Genomic DNA, 8,070 nt, shown 5'->3' with positions numbered 1-8,070 from the left:
GGGAATTGAACTCACGACCTTGCACTTGCCAGGCAGGCGCTTATGCCACTGAGCTATACCCTCAGCCCCTCTAGGGATTTTTATAAGAGCAAATCCATGATGTGAGGCAGGGCCAAGGAGGAAACATAGGAAATCACAAGGTGGGCATGAGGTGGGACAAAACTATGGTCAACCAATAAGATTACAAGTATAATTGTTCAGGTAAAATTGATTAAATTGGGATCACATGGGGGGAGCAAGTCACATAGCAAATGGGCATGAATACACAACAGGGGTTTTTCCTGTAGGGGGCGGGGTTAGTGGCTCTTTCTGGCTTTCCCAAAGTGATAGAAAACTATTTAGAATATCACTCCCTGATGCTTATCCTTAGGGAGAGGTATGTGGGTGTGTTTGTTTTATCTTTTGTCTTGAGGTCTGGCCCACAGCTGGAGGTGCCTGTCTCTCCCACACTTGTAGGGTATCTCGTCCTCTGCACGGGCTCCTTCAAGGGCAGAGCCCTGTCTGACTGCTTATAATACTTTATCCAACTTAGTTGCCTATAACGATAATAGGAAGTAAGGAGATAGATCTCTCTCAGATGGGAAGTGAATCCAGAGATGGCGGGGGAGGGGGAGAAAGGGGATGTAAGAAGGAATCAAGATGGGTATGTAAACATTATGTACCACAGATATGTACTAATAAAAACATAGTTAGCTGGATGACTGTGCTCAATTTGCTTCCTAGAGCAAGTTCCTTCCTTCTTCACGAAAGAGCAAAAACAAACAGTTCATAAACTGACACCTGTCCTTGCACCTCTCCCTGTGTAGCCCTGACCTCATCCTATGTTTCTTTGTGAATGGTTCGCAGACCACTTACAGTGGAGCCGTCTGTACTGCACACCTAAAAGCTTCAACTTGTTTGCGTAGGACCTTGGACATGGCAGTTTCTAATGAGTAAACCAGGTAATGTTTCTAATGAGTAAACCAGGTAACTTGCACACATGCTAACGTTTGAGGCCACTGATTGAATCCAACACTTTATTTTACATACAAGTAAAAGAAATAACTTACCCCAAGTCACAAGCATAGGGCACATTTGTTGGTAGCCTACCGAGTGCTCATTTCCTCTTCTTTTTTCTTCCTTCTGGAAGGCACCCAAGGGTTACTTTTTAAATTGTTGTTTTCTTGGTGGTGTTTTGAGCATGTACGCCTCTCACAGATTGCCAGTGTGTTTGGAAGAATCTGAACAACTTGGAGCTTTACTTCCTGTGTGTCCCATGCAGGGCATGTCCAATTCCCCAGGAGACAGTTTAGAGGTAGACATAGGACCCAAACGAATCCACCCCGAGTGAGTGTCAGAATGCTCGCCTGGAATCCTGACATTCACTCTCTGAATGGCCTGGGGTGTTCATTCTCGAGCTGAGTGCTTTGTATTGCATGGTCTTATTTTGAGTTCACAACAAATTCATGAAATATATACTTGTATATTATAAAAAGAAAGAACAATACCTACCTCATGGGTTTTTTGGGGGGGGAGGAAATTACAATAACATCCTAGACATTAGAACAAGTATTAGGGAAGGGCAAATTCTCCTTTTTGTTGAATATAAACCTAAGGATGTGAACTTTGCATATCTATTCATCCTCTCCCCATCCCTTTGTCTCTCTTCCTTTCGCCCCCCTCCTCTCTCTCCTTTCTTTCCATTACTAAGGGATTGAACCCAGGGCCCTCACACTGTACTGCATTCTCAGCCTTCTCTACTCTTTTCTTTTCTTCCTTCCTTCTTTTCTTTTTTTCGTGACAAGTTCTTGCTGAGATGCTAAATTGCCCAGGTTGGGCCTCCTGCCTCAGCCTCCCAGAGTGCTAGGATTATAGGTATGCACCACCAACCATACGCAGCTTCTGATTCAGATACATGGACCTGGGGCTGGGGATTTAGCTCAGCGACACAGCACCTGCCTGGCATGCGCGAGGTTGTGAGTTTGATTTCCGGTACCGGAAAAAAACCAAAGATAAACCCACATACATGGACCTTCTGATTCTACAAATTCCTCTTTTCTGCTTATGCTGAATTCTAGCCTCAATATTCTCAGCAGTGAAAATGAAATTTGATTTATTTCTCCTTTTTTAGACTGTTTCTCCTCTCTCTGTCCAGAAAGGAATACTCTTAACAGCAGTACTTGAAAAATGAAAATAATAATATATTCACAGACCCTATGGATTGTTTGTGCTAAAAGTTTTGTAATGTTAATTTTTTTTTTTTTCTGTCTTTTGGAGACAAGCAGTTCAGGCTTGCCTTGAACTTACTTTGTAGCCCAGGCTGGCCTCAAACTCGCCACGATCCTCCTGCCTCAGCCTCCTGTGTGCTGGGATTGCAAGCATGTGCCACCATGCCCAGATCTGTAGTAATGTTAATTTATAATGGCATTTAAAAACTGAAATTGATTATTTATAATTGTATAAGTGTATAGGGTACAAAGTAAATGTTATGATGTATGAATATGATGTGGAATATTTAAATCTAGGTAGTTAACATATCAATCACCTCAAATACTTAGTATTTTATACGGTGAGAACATCTGAAATTGATTCTCTTAGCAGTTTTGAAATGTATAATACTCTATTATTGACTATATTTACCAGTGCTTGTAAAAGAACTCAGAATAAACAACTCACACCTGTCTCAGATGTAACCATAATCTCTCCATTCTCCACATCCACTGTAACCAGCATTCTATTGTTTCTGTGAATTCAACATTTTTTGTTTGTTTTGCTTGTGGCTGGAGATTGAACCCAGGAGTGCTCTACCACTGAGCTATATCTCTAGCTTTTCCTAAAAAAAGCTTTTTTTTGAGATAGGGTTTTGCTAAGTAATCCAACTAGCTTTGAACTCGAGACCCTCCTGCCTCAACCTCCCAAGTAAATTCAACTTTTAAAAGATTCCATGTGTAAGGGGGAACATTTATATTTCAGTGCCTGGTTTGTTTCACTTACCGCAATCTTCAGGTTTATTCATACTGTCACAAATGACATGATGTCTTTCTTGAAAGCTGGGTAGTATTCCTTTAGGTTTACATATTACGTTTTCTTCGTTCATTTGTTGATGGACACTTAGGTTGACTTCATAACTGGGCTAGTGAGAATAGTGCTGCAAGAAACACAGCAGTATAGTTATCTCTTCAATAGACTGATTTCCAAACCCTGGAGTGGGATTGCTGGATCATCTGGTAATTCTATTTTTAGTGTTTTGAGGAATTTCCATACAGTTTTCCATAATAGGTGTACTAATTTATGGTCATACCCACAGTATACAAAGGTTTCTTTTTGCTCCATATCCTCACCAACATTTGTTATCTTTTGTCTTTTTAATAATAGCCATTAAAATATAAGATGATATCTCATTGTGGTTTTAATATACATTTCCTAATTAGTGATGTGAAGCATTTTTTCATATACCTGTTGACCATTTGTATATCCTCTTTTGAGAAGTGTCTATTTAGTTCCTTTTCTCATTTTTTGTTTTTTTTTCTATTTGAGCTACTCTTGTGTTATGAATTTTAACCCCCATTGGATGTATAGCTTGCTAATATTTTCTCTTAATCCATAGGTTGTCTTCGTACATTGTTAGTTATTTCCTTTGCTGCATGGAAGCTTTTTAGTTTGATGAAAGCTCATGTAGTAGTTAAGCTTGATCGTATCAACTTGACTGGCTTAGGAGCTACTTAGAGCAGTAGTAAAATACAGCTCTGGGCGTCTGTGTGGGTCACAGAGTTGAGACTTTGGAAGAGATATCCAGTCGCTGGTCCCTTCCTCTGTTCCACTTCCCCTGCTGTGCTTCCCAGACACTATGAGGTGAGCAACACTCTTCTGTCAAGGCCCTCCACCATAATTTTCCTGTCTTGGAGCCAGCTATCCATGGACTAGATCCCATGAAATTATGAGCCGAATAAATCATTTCATCCTTCAAGTTGTGGGTGCTGTTATTTGATTCCAGCAATGGAAAAGCCCACCAATATATTTCATTTATTATTTTTCTTCCATTATTTGCACTGTAAAGTCAAATTCAAAACAAATCACTGTCAGAACAATGTCATGTGTTTCCCCCTATGTTTTCGTCTAGTAGCTTTACAGTTTTTGGTCTTATATTTAAATTTTTCATTGATTTTTGATTTAAAAAAATTTCATGTGACATAAGGGTTCAGTTTCATCCCTTTTCATTTGCGTGTCCAGCTTTACCAGCACCGTTTGGGAAGTGACTATTTCCCCATTGTACAGTCATGGCATCTTTGTTAACAATCGATTATAACGTTCATGAATGCATTCCTAAGTTCTCTACTGTGTTACATTGGTCAGTTTTTTCAGTACTATGTTGTTTTCATTGCTATAGATTTTCAAACCAGTGTGACACCTTCAACTTGGTCCTTTCTGTTCATTATTGCTCTGGCTCTTTGGGGGGAATGACAATGAACTTTTAATAGAGATTGCATTCAACTGTAAATCACCTCCAGTGGCATGAGGACAATTTAACAATAGTAATTCTTCCAATACCTAAATACGGGTTATCTCTCCGCTTATTTGTGTCTTCTTCAAATCCTTTCATCAATGTTTTATATCAATTTTCACCTCCTTGGTTAAATTTGTTCTTAAGTATTTTATTTTTTATAACTATTAGAAATGAGATAGTTTTCTTGGCTTTCTTGTTGTATAATTGGGGGTTAGTGTTTTGAGATGCTACTGCCTTTTTCAATTTTTATTTTTTACGTGTTTGTAGTACATAATGATGACACTCCCCATGTACATGTGCACTGTGCATCTCAGTTCTTTCCTTCCCTTCCCCTCCTCTCCCTCCCCTGCATCTCTTTTTTTTTTTGGTACCGGGAATCAAACTCATGACCTCAGGCTTGCCAGGCAAGCACTTATGCCGCTGAGCTACATCCCTGGAATTCCCCCCGCCTGCATCTCTTGGTCCCCTTCACATTTGCAAAAGATCAATCTCCTTACTTCCTGTTATCTGTCTTTTGTTTTGCTTATTATTTATATTTTGGGTTTCTCCTATAAGCCTATCAATGGATAGGCTTGTGTGTCTGATTTATTTTACTTAACATTATCGTCTCAAGGTGCACCCATTTTCCTATAAATGACTCAAATTTATCCTTCCTTATAGCAGAATAGTACTCTCTCATGTGTAAATACCACATTTCCTTTCTCCATTCATCTGTTGATGGACAGATAGGCTACTTCCAAGATTTAGCTCCTATGAATTGTACTGCTATAAACATAGGTATATGTACACATATCACTATAATATGGCATCTAACTCTTTCAGGAAGATACCTAGAAAGGGAATAGCTGGATCAAATGGGATTTCAATTTTTAGGTTTTTGAGGAATCTCCATACTGATTGCCATAATGGTTGTACTAGTTTACATTTTCACCAACAACGTAGAAGTGTTCTTTTATCCCCTCAGCATTAACAGTATTTGCTATTACTTGATTTCTTGATGATAGCCATTCTTTCTGGAGTAAGATAGAATCTGTTTTGTTTTAACTTGCATTTCTTTAGGGGCCAAAGATGTTGAAAAATTTTTCATGAATTTATTTGCTGTTTCTACTTCCTCGTTTGAGAAGTGTCTGTTCATTTTAGCTGCCCAGTTTTTGAGTATTTTCTTTTGGGAAATCTAGTTTTTTGAGTTCTTTATGTACTCTAGATGGTAGTCCTCTGTTCAAGGAATAGCTGGCAATTTTTTCCCCCCATTTTGTAGGTTGTCTCTTTGCTCTGTTTGTTTCCATGCCAAAGATTTTTAATTTTATATGGTTCCATTTGTTGATCCTTGACATTGGCTCTCTTCAGGAGGTCCTTGCCTATGCCTCTGTCTTCAAGAGTTTTACCTGTCTGGTCTTCCAGCAGAGCATTTCTGTTTTAACATTTGGATCAGTGACTGATTTTATTTTGATTTTAGTTTAGTACATTATGAGATATATGGGTTTAGATTCAATCTTCTGCATGTGAGTAGTCAGTCTTCCCAGCACCATTTGTTAAAGAGGCTATCTTTCCTCCAGTGTACGTTTTTGGCCCCTTTTGCAAAGATCAGATGGTTACATGTGCCTGTGGTTTTCTCTGCCTCCTCTATTCTGTCCCACTGATCCACATGTCTGTATTGTGCTGGCATCCTGCTGTTTTTAATCAGAAATGCTACTAGTTTCTGTGTTGATTTCACATTTTATAAATTTTATGTATTCATACATTAGTTCTATGCTTTGGCTTGTGTCTAGATGTCCCCTCTAAGCCTCATGCGGTTGGGATTTTTTCAGAGGTGGCTGAATCTAGAGTGTGTGATTGCTTTGTAGTGAATGCTTTGATTAAAGGTGCTGGGATGGAGGCTAGGTGATTGCTGGATCAATACACTGATTGGATTGGCACCGCCCTAATCCCCGTAGACTGAATACAATATAAGGGACAGAAAGAAGCTTGTCTTGCTCTGTCTTTTGTTGCTTTTTCTGTCTTCTGCTGCCATGTGCCGCTCTGCCTTGGAGCCAGCAGATTATGGACTGAAACTTATTCAAACTGTGAGCTAAATAAACCTTACCCCTTTTCACGTTGGGTGTCAGGCATTTGTCTCATCAATAAGAAAAGTAACTAAGACATTCTAACAGATATTTTTGGTGGAGTCTGTAGGATTTTCAACATGAAAGATCACATCATCAGCCAACAGTGACAATTTCACTTATTTCCATTTCTTTTCAAATACCTTTTCTTTCTCTTGCTTAATTGCACTGGCCAAGCACATCAGTCTTAAGAGATGGACCACAGAGAAGTTTAATGCCCACAGCTGTTTACAGTGCAGCATTGAGACTAAAATCCAGGGGATGTGATTCCTGGGTCAATGCTTTTTATGTTTCCTGCTGCCTCTGAGCAACCTGGTTGAACTTGTCTGCAACAGTCACCGAATGTGACCAACAAGAAACAAAATCTGATAGTTGCCCAAAGAAAATATGCTTCAGATTTGACTTTCCCAACTTCCTAAACAGTTTTCTTTTTGGAAGAAAACATTTAGCTCTGTGGTTATCTGTGCATACAGAGGTGTGACTGATTCTATAATCTTATCATAACTCTTTAGTTTAAAAGGTTAAGTGTAGACCATTGAAATAATATTTGGTCATTCCAGTTTTTGCCTTTTATCTATGAGCTGGAAAACTAAAATAAGATACAATATTCTGAATATTTCAGGTTTTTTAAAAACTTGCTTGAGTGTTCAACAGTCTTGCTTGTACTTTAAGGTATGAAGCCATGTGTCGTGGTGCATGTCTGTAATCCCAGAACTTGGCAGGCTGAGGCAGGAGGATCATTGCAAGTTCAAGACCCGCCTGGGCTACAAGCTGGGCTCAAGGCCAGCTTGAACTACATAGCAAGGCCCTGTCTCAAAAAGACAAGTCTGATGGCTCACACTTGTAATGCCAGCACTCCAGGAGGCTAAGACAGGAGGATTGCAATTTTCAGCCCAGCCTGGGCAACTTAGCAAGCTAGTGGGACTTCGTCTCAAAATTACAAAAAATTAAAAAAGGGCCGGGCAATGTAAGTGCAAAGGGACCCTGTAACACACATACACACACACACACACACACACACAAAGTATAAAATAAGCTGTTTCTAATGTGTTGTTTCACTGTGTTTGCCTGTTCTTTACTTTGATTATAAGTGTTCTGGAGGTAAAGCCATTATTTTATCAAGTAGAGTCTTATCACACTTTGATACTTTCCAAATATTTAAATATAACTCAGATGTCAGCTCAGCCTTCCTGGTTCCCACCCTTGCCAGGATTTCTGCACATTTCTGGTGAGAGTTTGATGTGGCTAGTTCTCCTACAGACTCCTGACCTGCCTCAAGGCGTGACTTCTTTGTTCAGACCTGCTTCTAATATCTACATATCCCAGGGCAGGGTCAGCCAGGAGTAAGATGGAAGCTTATAAATTTAGTGGTTAAATGTATAACACACTATTTAATACAATATCTATTATTCTTCCATCTTGACAAATATCACTTCATAACAACCTAGCAGATCATCCTGGAATTTAGAATTCTTACACATTCTC

Source organism: Chinchilla lanigera, unplaced genomic scaffold (assembly GCF_000276665.1).
Source record: "Chinchilla lanigera isolate Chin_1 unplaced genomic scaffold, ChiLan1.0 scaffold00021, whole genome shotgun sequence".
Taxonomy (NCBI): Eukaryota; Metazoa; Chordata; class Mammalia; order Rodentia; family Chinchillidae; genus Chinchilla; species Chinchilla lanigera.
Note: the sequence above shows the minus strand (reverse complement) of the source record.